The sequence below is a fragment of the Phalaenopsis equestris genome, unplaced genomic scaffold (genome assembly GCF_001263595.1).
Source record: "Phalaenopsis equestris unplaced genomic scaffold, ASM126359v1 Scaffold000272, whole genome shotgun sequence".
Classification (NCBI taxonomy): Eukaryota; Viridiplantae; Streptophyta; class Magnoliopsida; order Asparagales; family Orchidaceae; genus Phalaenopsis; species Phalaenopsis equestris.
In genome coordinates, this window is record NW_018164714.1 from 150,535 (window position 1) to 167,488 (window position 16,954).

General features: G+C 34.5%; 1 pseudogene; it reads left to right on the forward strand.

The window, feature by feature from the left end:
• Positions 1 to 16,076, forward strand: part of LOC110024741 — a 46,370-nt pseudogene extending 30,294 nt beyond the window's left edge.
• Positions 16,077 to 16,954: the final 878 nt, after the last annotated feature.

Here is a 16,954-nt window from a genome sequence, read left to right on the forward strand (position 1 = left end):
ATTTGTCAAACTAAAGATTTAGAAGGTTTTAAAAAAAATTTAAGCACCCTATCAATACCAGTTTGACAAGTATTTTTTTTAAAATAAAAAATAAACTTAAGATTATTTCTAAGTCTTCTCTTTAAAAAGATTCAAGTTAAACCAATTTTTTATTAGGCTTCTCATTTCTTTTTACTTTTTTTATGATTTTTTTTAATTCTTTCTATTTTCATGTGAGTATTACTATATCTGGATAGATATTTATTAGTTTTAAATCTCACTATCCTTTTCCTAAAGTTAAAACTCAAAACTTTCTCTCATTTTTCAAAAGTGTAAGTATTAGTTTAAAAAAAGTTTTAATAAAGGCTCAATTCTCATAAAATGTAAATCTAGGAATGTTAGTTTTTCAAATATTCATCTCACTTCTACCATAAATAACAAAATCATTTTTCTAATGTTTCCTACAAAATATCCTAACTCTAGAATAGTTTTCTTCACATAGAATCCCGATTAAATTTTTTCTAACATTCATAAAATCAACTTTATTATAGCCTAAAGATAACACCACATACCACAAGTCATTTTAAAAGTGATATCGAATTAAATACAAGCTCTTGAGGACATATAAAATTAAGTTTTAAAAATATTTTTCTTCCCTCAAACTTGATTTTTAACATGTATAACATTCAATACAGAAAATATAAAAGGGAAGAAAAACAGTTTTAACATGTATAACATTCAGTACAGAAAATATAAAAGGGAAGAAAAACAACTCAGAAATTCTATCTGCCACAAATGTTTATCAGAAATATCTACAAGTATTCATCACGATAGAGTAATGTGCAGCAGAAAGTAAATCTAAACAAAAACATGTTGAATGAAATTAAACTAAGGAAAAGTTTAACTAGCACAGCAGGTATTAGCATAGAAATATATATTTTAATGTTCCTCAAACCCTCTATACTGTTGTAACACATACAAAAACATCAATACATAAATAAGATCAATTCTTCCTCCATCTCATCACCCTCATTTCCTTATAATTCTCACGGAATCACTTCACTAATCAATTGGGCACTTTTAAATGCTTTTATAGGTTCTAACCCCATGGACACAATTATTCCTCATATATTGGCTCGCGAGTACCAACCTCAGACATTTCCTTATCCCTTTAAGTATGCATCTCTAACAGTTATAAGGGTAGTGTAAGATCATTCTTCAACTGGTTTATTGAACCATATTGAAGAAAATAAGGTCAGATAAAGAAGTAACAAAATGTAGATAGACTTGTTCTATGTCCAAACTCATCTTGTCTTCAGTTAATCCTCAAGTCTGTTTTAGAACTGACTTGTGATGTACTCGTTAATCAAACTACTACTAGAAAATAAATATAAGTCTAGTCGCAACAAGAAGTTAAGGAATCACATCACTCATGATACACTAACAATCCAAACATCCACCAACATCAATCAAACTGATCAATCCACACTAAAACAAACACATCACTCCTCAAACAATTACAACTCTCAAACACACTAACATAGATAACCTATGGGTTATCTCCCATGAAGAGCTCGGTTTAACGTCGTCAGCCCGACGAATTTCAAGGTCATACATATTTCAATTACTCATTAGTTTTCTCCTTAGGGTTTTCTAATCCTCCTAAAAGTTTTCTCTAGTTCTGAGTGGTATAGTCGAGGTCTACAGTACGTGAACTACACATTCAACTCTAAAAACTCAACTAATATGACATATATCCGGTACTTCAAGCACTAAAAAATATTTTTGATATTTTGAATTTTCTTTTAAATAAACTAATAATAAATAAGCACACTAGATAATAGCAATATAATTTTTAAATCTAAGTCTTCCAGATTTAACTAAAATTCTCTTAAAGTTCTTACCGTAGCTTTCTCGACAACGACGCCAAAAACTTGACTTCCGATTACTCTATTCTATACCTACTGATTTATGTTTTAGATATTATAATTTTGAAAATAAATTTCATAAATTAAACCACTTAATTTTTCACTCCTAATCACTTCACTCCAGGTATACATGTAAGTGCACGTATCGCTCAAATAATATAATACTTTCTTTATGTCCCAAGTATCGAACCCATAGGGAAGTTTGTAAATTTGACAGACTTGAACTAGGCTCTAACTGAATCTAGAAAGTCTTATCTAGGAAATAAGTTTAATTTTAAGTGAGCTACGAATTTTACTAACTTTAATAAACTCTTAAGTTAGCTATTTAGCTAAGTAAACTAAACTAAATTAATCAAAAGGTTCAAACTAATCACATTAAGCTAAATTAAGTTGGAAGTTCAAGCTAATTAGAGGTTCTCTCCTTTTGTAAAGAGACTAATAGCTAGTGTAGGTTCAATTAAAATAGAATTCTTATGTAAAATCTGTGACAAATAGGAGCATCCCCGTTCTTCACCCTTTTCCAAGTGTATAAAGAACCTAGGTTAGCATAGGATTAGTTTCCGTCTGCCACCCTAGAAATCTTCTAGTTATCCTCGCTAAAATCATCTCCCTATCTTTTTGCACTAGCCTAAAGATTATTTTTTCTTCACCCTAAAGGTTAGTGTGATATTTACCAGTTTTTTGAGGTTATTGCCCTCCCGGGTCTTATGGGTTCACAACGAATTTTAACATTATAACTGACCAATTTACAAAGTAAATGAAGTATAGATGAAATATCATCACATTTATTAAAGTAATAAGATTTTACATTAGTTTAAACCCTACGCATGCTGCTAATCCATTACAAAAGAAATGAAACAAAAAAAAATACTCAGACTTCATGGAGAAAACCACAATACTCAACACCTTATATTAAAGCATAGTCAATTTCCAAGAAATACTTCAATACAAGATAATAAAATACAAGAAATTGTCTTCTTTTCTGAGAAAATGAAGAAAAAATCCATCAAGCAGTGCTCTCCTTGCAATCTCACAACAAATTCTTGCACCTCTCACACAATTCTAAGTGAAAATAGGAAAAATATTGAAAAACTCACACTTTTTCCTTGAAATCCTTGTGCTCTATATCCTTCCTTGAACTCGCCTATCCTTCCTCTTAGCGTCTAATGAGTTTCTCCCTTCAAAAATCCTTGATATTGTGCTTAACAACTGCTGCAAAACTGCTCTGGGCAGTTCTGGCTTCTAGGCACCCAATTGTGGCGCCTAGGCGCCACTGGCTTTGTTGGCTGACAACATGAATTGGCACCTAGGCGCCACTTCCTCCTTCGGCAAGGAACAAAAACTGACGCCTATGAACCAATATGGGGCGCATAGGCGCCACTTTCCTGGAATGCTTACGGGGTGCAGCGCCAAGCGCCAAGATCTGGCGTTGGCGTAACCCTAAACCCTAAACCCTAAACCCTAAACCACCTAAACCCTAAACCCTAAACCCTAAAACTTAAATATGAAATGGCCCATATGCGCAAAAAACTGGCTCCTTTGCGCCAATTTAGCTTCAAGCTCCATTGCTCCAATTGCTATGTTTCACTTCGTTTTCGCTTTAGTTTGCTCTAATTGATTAACTTGCTTTACCTACAACAAAAGTATGAAAATACTTTTCATTAAAGTGCAATATCCTAAAAAATTAGTAAATGCAGAAGAAAAATTAGCACGTTTAAATGTCATGTCAGTATTGAGAAGAGAACAACCAAATATGGCTTTGTGAGTTGTCAGGGTGTTGACTATAATGAAGGGGACTATCTCCATGTTTTGTTAGTTTTCTTCGCGCTGGGTGATTAATAGCGTGATTATTTCTTCTGTTTCCCACTTTCTACAGAGAATCCCAATACAACAACAACAACAAGCTTTTATCCCACTAAGCGGGGTCGGCTACATGAATCCTTTTTTCAATTGCGCCCTATTGAGTGTCATATTTTCATTTGATTTTAATAAATTAAGATCATTTTTTATACAATATGCCTAAGTTTTTCTAGGTTTAACTCTACCTTTCTTTACATAATTGAATCTAAAATATCCATTCTCTTAACCGGATCATCTGACGGTCGACGTTTAATGTGAACAAACCATCTAAGACGACTCTCTCTAATTTTATCCGTCACTGGAGTTACACCAACACTATCACGAATATATTCATTTCGCGATTTGTCTCTAATTGTAAGGCTACTCATCCACCTAAGCATTCTCATTTCGTCAACATTTAAGTTAGTTTTATGCTTCTCTTTTAAAGGCCAACATTTTGCGCCATAGAGCATTGCAAGTCTCACCACCATGTTGTAAAATTCTCCTTTCAGTCTTAAGCTGTACTTTTCTATCACACAATAGGCTTGAAACATTCCTCCACTTCAACCAACCAACTTGAATTCTACTAATAATATCCCCATTTATATCACCATCACTTTGAATAATAGACATGAGATATTTAAAATGTTCACACATTTTAATAATTTGATCACTCATAGTTACAACTCTGTCACTAGAGCTACTATTATTAAAATTATATTCCATATTCAATTTTAGTTCTACTCAAATGAATTCTTTTAGACTCCAAAGTAAACCTCCATAATTCAAGTTTTTCATGAGCTCTTTCTCTAGTCTTATCCACGAGAGGGATATCATTAGTGAAAAACATACAACAAATTCATGAGCTCTTTCTCTAGTCTTATCCACGAGAGGAATATCATTAGTGAAAAACATACAACAAGGTACATCCTCATGTAAATGTCTAGTAAGAGCATCCATAACTAAAGCAAAAAGATATGGGCTTGAAGCCAATCTTTATTGTAATCCAATTGAAATAGGAAAATATTTGGTCAATCCTTGTTCTGTTCGAACACAAGTAATAGCTCTAGCATACATATCTTTAATGACTTAAATCTAAGTCATATCAACACCTTTCTTCTCTAGAACTCTCCAAATGATATCTCTTGGAACCTTATTATAAGCTCTTTCGAAATCAATAAAAATAATATGTAGATCCTCCTTATTCTCTCTATACATCTCCATCAAACCTCTTAATAAATGTATAGCTTCCATAGTATACCTGTGCGGCATAAATCCAAATTGATTATGAGAAATATTTGTAATATGTCTTAACCTGTGTTCGATTACTCTCTCCCATAATTTTAAAGTATGACACATCAACTTAATTCCTCTATAATTTGTATTTTTATGCATCCCATTTATTCTTAAAAATGGAGACCAAAATACTCTTACTTCACTCCTCGGGCATCTTTTTGATTTTAAAAATAATATTAAAGAGTTTAGTAAGACAAGAAACTTCAAATCTTTTAAATATTTCTACACTTCAATTGTGATATCATCAGTTCCTACAGACTTTCCACTCTTGGTTTTCTTTCAAGCCCATTAATTTTTTTTAAAGCATCATCAACTTCTTTTTTACTAATATGACAGTAAAAATGAAACATATTATTATTAACGATATTAAGATTACTAAGATTGATTGTATTTTCTGAAACATTATTGAAAATTTTATCAAAATAACTCACCTACTTATGTTGAATATCTTTTTCTAAGAAAAATATTTTTTTGATCTTCATCGTTAATACACTTTACTTGAGTTAAATTTTTTCTTTTCTCTTTGTTTCACTTGTTTATAAATATATTTTCCACTCTCTTTAGTATCTAATCTATTATAAATATCACCAAAAGCAAATTTTTTAGTGTCACAAATTGTTCTCCTAGACTCCCTGTTAAGTGTGGAGTCTGATTGGAGCACTCATGAGTAGCAGGTAGGTTGGCTTTCACACAGACAGAGCTGTAGGCGCTCAAGCACCCATTGAGTGTTGCTAGACCAAGCAGGTGGAAATCATGCGCCCATTCTAGGCGCTTAAGCTCTCACTTATGGCGTTGGGGCGTCAGATGCTCGAGAACTTGGTGCCTGGGAGCCAAGTTTGGGCACCTAGGCGCCAGAAACAGTTAGTGACAGTATTACCGTTTTTTAATCCTGATTTCAATCATTTTTTTTAGTTTTTCTGCTTCTTTCTTCTATATTTTTGACAAGCACCCGGTGAAGGTGAGGAGTGCCGAATAAATGGATTTTAGTGATTCAACGTGACTTTTGCTTCGGATTTAAGAGGGGAGTTTGTTGGTGCAAGTCCTGTAAATTTCTTTGTGTGAGTGTGTAGAAGAAACTTGTGTGTATCTTTTGTAAAACTTTCTGAATTACATAATAAAATTTGTGGTGGTGTGGCTCCATGAGTTTTTCTCATTCTCGGGTTTTTTCAAGTAAAACTATTGTATTTTTTTGTTTGCTTTGATTGTGCTTCTGTATTTAAATTTTTTTCTAGTTTTCTTGAATTCTGTGACCCCATTTCACAGTGATAAAATTAAAAGGAGACTCTTTTGTAGTAATTTTCTTAGCAAACTAGTATTAGAGCGGAGGATTCGATTCGAGTGGGAGCAATGGACGAAGAAGCAAGGTTCAAGGTGGAGAAGTTAAATGGGACGAACTTCGCATTTTGGAACATGCAGATGGAGGATTTGCTATATAAAAAAAAATTATACTTGTCACTACAAGGAATTTCAAAGAAACTTGAATATATGTATTTGGAATAATGGGAAGTGTTAGATTGAATGACACTAGGTTTGATCAGGTTGATACTTTTCTCATTTATTGCATTCAACATTGTGAATGAAAAACATACGGTGGATCGCATGGCGGCACTGGTCAAGATGTATAAAAAACATTCTGCTTCTAATAAGGTTTTTTTGATGAAGAAATTTTTTAACATGAAGATAGTGGAAGACAGTTCAGTGGCAGTGTCTCAATAACTTCAACACCGTGACGAGCTAGTTGTGTTCTATGGGGATCAAGTTTGGTGATGAGGTTAGAGCACTGGTGATACTATCTTCAATGTCGAAAAGTTGGGATGATTTTATAACGACAACGAATAATTTTTGAGGGACTTCGAAGTTGAACTTCAATGACATCATGGGTCTGATACTAAATTAATTTCTCAGAAAAGCAACGAATGATGAATCTTCAGGTTCTACGTTGAATGTTGATTATAGGGAAAAGAATCTGGGCAGGAATACAAGCAGAGACAGATCTGAGTCCAAGAAAAGAAAACCCAAGTAAAGAAAAGGAGATTGTTAGAACTGCGGCTAGAGCAGACATTTCAAGAAAGACTGCAAAGCTCCAAAGAATGCTGGTGGTGGAGGACAAGAAAGTAGTCTTTCTACTAATGTCTCTATAGGTGAAATCCAAAATTACTCCCTGATGTTATCCCTAGCTAGCACTGAATCCTAGATAATGGATTTAGGTGTCTCTTTTCATGCTTGCCTCAATAAAGGTGAATTTAAGAACTACACTCAGAGTGATACAGAGAAAGTTTATTTGAGAGATAACAAAGCATGTAGTATAGTAGTAAAGGGTGATGTTGTATCAAGTTCTCGAATGAAGCAGTCTAGAAGCTTATTGAAGTTAGACATATTTCTAGTTTGAAGAGAAGTCTTATCTCTGTGAGCCAGTTGACAAAGTCAGGACTCGTGACTACTTTCACAGGTGATTCGTGGAACGTGAACAGATGAGCTTTGGTGATGGCTCGGGGCAACATTGAAGGCATTATTTATCTAATTCATGAAATGATTGATTTTATTAATGTGGTTGGAACCAAGGCGGATGCAGATCTGTGGCACCGTGGGCTTGATTATATGAGCGAGAAAGTATGAAACCCCTACTTTCAAAAAATAAGCTTCAAGGTCTGAAATCACTTGTTTTATATTTCTGTGAATATTGTATTTATGACAAGCAGGAGAATGTTCCCTTCTCCAAGAGCGGGTCAGTGGTGAAACCAAAGAAACTGGAGTTAGTGCATATGCACATATGAAGTTCAATCCATTGGAGGTTCTTGCTTTTTTGTCACATTCATTAATGATCACACAAGAAAGGCATGTGCCTATTTCTTAAAGCAGAAATCTAATGTACTTGAAATCTTTAAGAAATGGAAGACTATGGTAAAAAATGATATAGACTTGAAGCTGGAGTATCTCAGATTAAATAATGGTAGTGAGTACCGGGATAAATAGTTAAGGAATTTCTGTGTTACAAAGGGGGTCAGACAAGAGTTCACTATCCCAAGGACACCAAAATAAAATGATGTAGCTGAGCGCATGAATAGAACAATCATGGAGCGTGCTAGGAGCATAAGAGTGCATGCAGACTTGCCAAAATAGTTTTCGGCAAAAGCAGTAAATGCTACAGTTTATCTGATCAACTATAGTCTATTAGTACCTGTGGAGGAAGGCTTAGCTGAAGAAGTCTGAAGTGATAAAAAGGTATGTCTATCTCATTTAAGAGTATTTGGGTGTTCTGCTTATGTGCATGTTGTTGCAGGGATCAAGAGTAAACTTGACTCAAAATATGTCAGATGCATTTTCATCGGATATGACTCAAATGAGTTTGGGTACAAGTTCTGGGATTATCAAAATCATAAATTCATCAGAAGCAGAGACATCACATTCAACAAAATGGAGATGTACAATGACAGTGTCAAAACTCAGGACAGTTCGTTAACTGTTTTTAAAGAATCCAGACATATGGAGATAAATGATACTGGTGATCAGGAAGATAAAGAAAGAACAAGTGCTCAATCAGAAGGAACATTGGAAGTTCCTTAGTCATCTGTTACAAAAGTCTGAAGATCCGACAGAGTGAAACAACCTTTACAAAGGTATTCTCCTTTTTACACTATCTATTATTAATTGATAATGGTGAACCAGAGTGCTTTGAGAAGACCACTCAAGTTGAAGATTCAAGAGAGTGAGAGTTCGCCATGGGTGAAGAAGTGCAATCTTTTGAGTCAAATCAGACTTGGGATTTGACGGCATTACTAAATGACAAAAAAACACTGTACAACAAGTGGGTCTATAAGCTGAAAGAGGATTCAGATGGTAAGAAACGCTACAAGGCAAGAATTGTTGTGAAAGGTTTCCAGCAGAAGGAATGGGTGGATTACACAAAGATCTTCTCCCTAATGGTAAAGATGACGATTGTCAGGGTTGTGCTGAGCCTGTCAGCAGAGGAAGATCTACATCTAGAGCGGATGAATGTAAAACAAATTTCTTACATGGACATCTTAAGGAGGTGTTATACACGATGCAACCACAAAGTTACAAGGTTCCAGACAAATAAGGTTTGGTATTCAGATTGAAGAAAAGTCTCTATGACTTGAAGTGGGCTCCGAGACAGTGGTACAACCGGTTTGACGGGTTCATGTCAGACAATGGGTACATGAAGTGCTAGGCAAATCACTGTTGTTTCATCAAACACTCCGGTAACTGTTATATTTTGTTTCTTTTGTATGTGAATGACATGTTGATTGCAGGGGCATATATGGAGAAAGTCATGGACTAGAAGAAACAATGATCAAGTGAGTTTAAGTTGAAAGATTTATGTTCAACTAGGAAGATCCTTGGGATGAGAATCAGAAGGGACAGAAGTGCAAGAATGCTAAAATTGTCTCAGGAAAAGTATGCTGAGAAGTTCCTACAGAGGTTCATTATGAATGAGGCGAAACCAGTCAGCACTCCCTTTGGTAGTCACTTCAAAGTATCTAAGGTGCTATCACCAAACTCTGAAGCAGAGCAAGCACAGTTGAGGAGAATTACTTATGCTTAAGTAGTTAGAAGTTTGACGTATTCGATGATTTGTACCGGGCTAGATATTGCATATGCAGTGAGAGTGGTTAGCGGATACATGGACAATCCAGGTAGACATGATTGGGAGGTGGTAAAATGGATTCTCAGTCATTTGTGAGGAACAGTCTACAGGGTACTCTGTTATGGAAATGCAGGGATGAGTCTACAGAGATTCATAGATTCAGATTTGGCAGGTTATGTGGACAGTAGGAGAAGTACAACGGGGTACATCTTTACATTGGGGAGTACATCAGTGAGTTGGGTTTCCAGGTTGCACAAAATTGTTGCACTTTCAACGACGAAGGCCGAATAAGTTGCTATTACTGATGCTAGCAAGGAAATGATTTGGCTACAAAATTTCATGGCAGAATTGGGCAAGGAACAGGGGATTGGAAAGTTCTACGGACAATATAAGTGTGATTCATCTTGCTAAGAACGATGCTTTTCATGTTAGGACGAAACACATCCAGCTCAAATATTATTTCATTCAATTTCTTCTAGAAAATGGGCAGTTGTCTCTGGAAAAGATACATATGGCTGAAATATCCTTTGGATATGTTGACGAAGGTGGTGAATGTTGAGAAATTGAAGTTGTGCTCGGTTTCAGTGGATTTCATGAAGGTTGAGATTGGGGGTGCCACACCACGTTACATAATCACAGTACGTGACTATGAAGACGATTAACATGGAGGTGCAAGTGCAGAGGACTAAATTCAGTGTTATCAGTCTCTAAGTGGGAGATTTTGCTAGTTGTGGAGTCTGATTGGAGCACCCATGAGCAACAGGTAGGCTGGCTTTCACGCAGACAGTGCTCTAGGTGCCTTGATGTCGGGTTATGGGCGCTCAAGCGCCTATTGGGAGTTCCTAGACGGAGCAGGTGGAAATCCTACGCCCATTTTGGGCGCTTAGCCACCCAATGTGGGAGCTTAGGCGCTCAATTATGGCACTGGGGTGCGAACTACTTGAGAGCTCAGGTGCCAGGAATAGTTAATTATGAGACTACAGTTTTTTAATCCTGATTTCAAGCATTTTTGTTGAGTTTTGCTGTTGATTTCTTCTGTATTCTTTGACAACCATGTCGAAGAGGTGGATTTCGGTGATTTGGCATGACTTTTGTGTTGGATCTAAGAGAGAAGATTGTTGATGCAAGTCCTGTAAGTTTTTTCTTGTGAGTATGGAGAAGAAACTAGTGTCCTTTGCAAAACTTTCTGAATTACATAGTGAAATTTGTGGTGGCGTGGTTCTGTGTTTTTTTTTTCTTCCTCAGGTTTTTCAACGTAAAAATTTTGCGTGTATTTTCTAATTGCTTTGTTTGTGCTTCTGTATTTAAATTTTTTGTTCCATTTTTCTTAAATCTTGTGATCCTATTCCGCGGAAAAATTAAAAGGAGACTTTTTCGTAGTAGTTTTCTTAACACTTCCTACAGGTCATTTTATATTTTTCTTAGTTCTCTAAGTTTTTACATTTAAATCAATTTTTATATCACAACTTCTATATTTTATCATTTCTTTCACATTATTATTCCGCCACTAATTATTTCGTTTATAAAAAATTTTTCTTTTGATTAGACTAGACCTCACTAAAAATGAGGTCAACAATTCTTCTTTTGATTCTCCATGTACATCTTTTGTCACTTGTTTAATAGTATTTATTACTTTATCTCACATAGAGTTTGTTTCTTCATGAACATCCCAAAATTTGAAATCTTGAAGTTTACTCATAAAAATAATTCTCTTTTAGGCGCCCCCCATCTAATTCTGTGATAATGATTTTTATTATTCTTCATTTCACAACTATTCATCTTAAAATCCAGAATTAATAATCGATATTGAGTACTTAAATTCACTTGGACTGACCTTACAGTCCTTACATTCTCAACGATCTTTTCTTCTCATAAGAAAACAATCATTTTGTGTTTTATTAGATCCATTATGCTCATCTCTTTTCTTGAATAAAGTATTAGCAATAACAAAATCATGCGCTAAAACAAAATCTAATATGTTTTACCCTTTTCATTAATCACTCCAAAACCGTTCCGGCCGTGAATAATTCTAAAATCTTCTATCACTCTACCGACATGTCCATTTAAATCTCCTCCAATAAATATTCTTTTTTCAAATGATATCATTTGTATTAATTCTTCTAGATCATTTCAGAAGTTTTTTTTAGAGCCTATATCTAAACCTACTTGAGGAGCATAAACACTCACAATATTAAAATCTTAGTATCAATAGCAATCTTAAGGGCTATAATTCTATTAATTTTTACAACATTATTTTTCAAACTCTTATCTATAATTACACTTAGATCATTTATAGTGCGCCCCTTACCTGAATACCAAAGTTTAAAACCTAAACTATTAATTTCTTTAGCCTTTTCTCTAACACATTTTGTTTCTGAAATACATAAGATATTTATTTTTCCATGAGTCGTAAGATCAACTAATTCTATTAATTTTTCTGTGAGAGTACCTATATTCCAAGACTCTATCCTAATAATAGTTTCATGGAGTAATTTCTTTACCCGCATCCGCCTGTAATGTGGGAACTATTGCTTATTAGACACTACACCTGCAGCCAATGCAATGACCATTGCACACTTTTCTCTATATTAAGGCTATACAACATGTCGCTTCCATGGGACGCCCTAAAATTTACACAATGATAAAAAAAGATTCATGTCAAGATTTTTTCAACAAATTTTACATTGACTAGCTCTCCACTTTTCACATCCTAAGCTTGATATCAGACAATGGCCTGAATTTCTTTCTACAAATTTTACAGTGCATCGCTATAGAGAATCCCAATAAGGGGCTTATATTCCCAGATCGGCGAGTTCCCTAAATATCTATCCTTTTGAATAAGCTCTTGAATATCAACCGAGACATTCGGTTTGCTTATTATACTCTCTATTTAATAATTAGTGATACATCATGAACACGGTGACATCATTTTAAGGATTTCCAGTGAGTGATATGTCAACCTCTGAAAACATTACATGAATGATTTCATGGCAATTTTTGTGAAAGTGCTCGTCGAGTTCATCTCTCCTAACTTGTGTCTTTTGGGGCTAGATCGGTGAACAACTTCTGATCCTCCTAAATGGCAGGCATGACCATGGTTATATGCTGAGCGCATGGTAGGATTGGGTCATTCATGTCTTCTACTATTAGGTTAATTTATACGAAAATGAAGATTGATGAATTATATAAATTAATCTGATTAACCCTCTGTAATTTTAAACTATGCTAAATTAATATTGAACCCATATCAAATCATCTAAATTAAGCTTAGATCAGGAAATAAACTATATTTCTCTCTTGGCCATCATTAATGTCTTGTTTATTTCCTTAATTATGAACATAGCAAAAGGGAAATGAACCAACTAATAAAAAAGAAACAAATAGATTATACGCAAAGCATTGCTTATTACAATGCTTTTGACATCAGTTAACATGAGAATTTCCATCGTAAAGGATTCGGTCTCCAAAATATTAGTTTGCTCATTGGGCACCATCTGCTTGGATTGTTTAGACATAAGTATTATTTTCTCAACGTCAAAGGTCATTTTTCCCTTTGCTCATTAACCGTCCTTTTGTTGTATATTTATTGGACTAAATGCTCATTCGTCATAGGGCCTGTAATATGCTGAGTAATTGGGGCATTCATTTGTTGGAATAATGGCCTGGCCCATATTTATCTAAAGTTCAAACATCAGCGCCTATCTATTTAACTCTCCTTTTCTTATTTTATGGTTTTTTTTTAGTATCTTGACCCCCACTCGGCACTCCACGATTAATTGTTTCATTTATGCATCTCTTATGCAGTACTATTTATTATTGTTTTTTAAATTATTTTGTGTAGATCCTGTTGCCATTTAAGGCGTCTTATCCTTTGAACGATTTGTAGGTTATCCTGTTTATCACTCCATGTATGATGACTTTGTGTGGATGCAGAAGTTTGGAGACCCACTCTTCCATAGGCATGTTGCGGGTAATCTAATAGATACTTGTCACTTGGCAAATTTCATCTTTGCAAATTTCATCTTTCTAAAAGTCATGTGGCTACAGAAATCTCTCTTGCTTTCCATTTGCTTGCAAGTTATTTACCTTATATGACATGTATTTTTTATTTGTCAGTATCCTATTTTTGATGGAATTCATTTGCTATAGAAGCTTGTTAAGATGATTGTATATTAAATGTTCCGTGAATGCCTGAGCGGTTAACTATGAATGTACATACGCATTGGTAAATAAGAATGCACATACCCCATCAAAAAGGCCCACCATTTTTTTATTATTGAGAAGACATGACACTGGGAAACGGTGACTTGCCATAGTTTTTTTTTATGTTTTATTTTTGGGAATCTGAGCGAATTTAATTGTAAACGCCCACGTACCACATATGCAAGGCCTTGAATTCTAGATCTCTTGGTTGAAAGACAAAGCTCTCAACCACTAAGCCAAGGTGGCTTGCATGTGACTCACCACAGTTTTATAGTATTTTGTGATGTTATTGTGAATAATATCTTGTATATATTTTTTTTGGTAAGCTAAATAGCGTACAGTTATATACTTTTTTTGATAATTTCTATAAGCATGGATTTGGTGAGATTTATAAAATTTCAGTCTAATGGCTAATGCTGATGCTGATGTGATTGCAATTACAGATACTTCACTGAAATATAATTTAAACCAACATTACAGTCTGATAGATCATTATGCTTTTTGTTTGGTACATATGTTAAAATGTATGTGATCTTCTTGATGGTAAATCCGTACAGAAGTTGTTTTAATGCACGTTCATAACTAAAATTAAAAAAACTCACTCCCCAAAGCCCTGAAAAAAATTGGAGTCCACTTTACTCAGGGGATTAATATGGCAATCTCTCTGGCTTATATCGAGCCAACTAAGCCATGTCTTTTTGTAGTAATGCCTGTTTCTGTGATATGTCCTATCATATCCCATGCCTGATGTCTGTTTTCATGTCTCATGCTCTTTAAAAATTACATTTTTCATCTATCCAGAACTTTATCTAACACACTGATCAATGTAAGATCCATCAATTCATCTATCCAGAACTTTATCTAAATGATTCTGCTTAGTTGCTTATCACCTGGCATCAAATGATGTTATCAAAAGAGTACTTGTGCTGGTTTCGAGCTGGGATGAGATGAAAATGATATCGTCTAATTATGATATTGCTACTATTTGCCTTGCAGCTGCAAGCATATTGGGACTGGTTGCTTTAAAACTGGCAGATGAGGAGTTCTTACCTTTTGACTATATGTCTTATGCTTCCGAGCTCCAGGTAAATTTCTTTTTAACTTGCAAATACTGTTGTAGGTTCATCCATGGAAGTACTATGCAACTTGTTGCGGGGTGTTGATTTGATACGTGGCATTATTATAATAACTAGATAATTCTTTAGTGCTACAGAATGACAATTAAATATTTTTTTCTTGAGAGAAAATTGCACTCATATTTTAATTATAATCAGATGTCCTTTTCTTTGGATATTTTTTTTTGCACTTCTATTATAAAAATATATAAAGAGCTTCTGATGTAAATTTTTTCCCAAAATTTTGTTCTACTTTAAGCATGGAAGCAGAGTGTGCGTCTGACATCATTGTAAGAGACGTTAAGGTCATGGCAATAAGATTGCATGCCGGAGTTTTTTTATTTTTTGATTTAGTTTGTGTTATTTTTTTAAAACAGAAAAACACGAAGGTTTTGGAAAATGAATTGATCGGAAAGCCCGTGACTTTTACTCCTTTATTAAAGTCTATAGAAAATTTCAAAAAGGCAGCTTCAAAAGTTGAGAGCCAAAGGAAGGTATCTCAAAGGTTTCTTATTCTTTATGTTTCTGAAACACGTTACAAGCATCATTGCCTCAAAACGTGATACTTATAGGAATTAGAAGGGAAGAATTGCTTTTCAAAATGGAGAAAAGATATAGTTAAAGTTCGGGAGCTTAATGATCGGCTAATGATGACGGAGAGAGCATTTACCGATCAAGATGGTCTGTTTGGAAGGCCCTGGTACAAGCATCTGGTACGAGGTGTATATTGCATACTTTTAGAGGCATTTAGGTTGCTGGAAACTGATAATCTAATAACGATTTTACTTTCTCAGATTTATGGGCCATCACAGAACAACGGTTATGGATCAAAATCTTTTCCCGGTATAGATGATGCTGTTGAGAAGGCGGAAACTTCAAACACAACATATTCCTGGCAATCTGTGCAGCACGAAGTTTGGAGAGTTGCTCGAGTAATTACCCAGGCTTCCCATGTTCTTAATGGGGAGCTCACATGATTGCAGGTTCTGTAAATAGCAAAATTTATGGGAAAACAGTGTGCAAACACTTTTACTCTTTAATGGCTGGCTATTGGGAATAATTTGAATCATTTTCTTGTATTAACTTGGCCATGGCATTCAAATTTCTTTAGTTTTGTAGTCTATTTTGGTTGAATCATGATATGTCAGTGGATTCACACCACTTAGGCAAGAGTCATGACAAAATGAAACTAGAGAAAATAGAGATAGATGAAAACAGAAGAGAAAAACAAGAATCTAAGAAATCTACTTAATAATTGAATTTATACAGAGGTCTTTAATAGTGAAATTTCGATCCCTGTAACACACAGTGACCTTCCCTTTTTACACGTTTTGGTTGGTCTAAGATATGCTACATAAAGTGCTAAAAAAAGGTTAAATTTTATAGCCAAATGTGTAGCCTAATCAATTGATATGTTTTGATAATCCAATTCAACTCTTGATGAGTTAATAAGTAGTTAACCTGTTGAGTTGACTTGTTTGATTAGTTCATCTAATTGGTTAGTTGAATAAATCTGTTGAAATGACCAGGCAAGCTGATTGGCCAAATTGGCCAAATCTCGAGTTTGTCAAATTGTCACTAATCTTGGATTCAATCTACTAGAATTTAACTATACATATTTAGTTCACCGATTATGTTATATTTTTTACTCTAATATGCCAAAAGAATAAAAGTTGAAACTTTTTATTAATCTACATATTTATGTTTGAAAGATTTACTATTTTTATGATGTCAGTATGATTTGAATTTTTTGATTTCTGAGCCCCCATATCATTTTATATAATTAAGGGTTGCGGGTCTTTATTTTCTCAATCAATGGTAATTTTTTCTTTAATGCCTTTATCCTTTGGCTATTTATTTAGTTGCTGAGAATTGAAGGTCCACCCTCTGAGAAGCTTAGCATCCCCAAAGCAAAACTATTATCTACAACAGGAAGGGCAGGAAAGAAAAAAAAAATTGAAGAAGAAAAAGAAGGTACAAAATAAAGT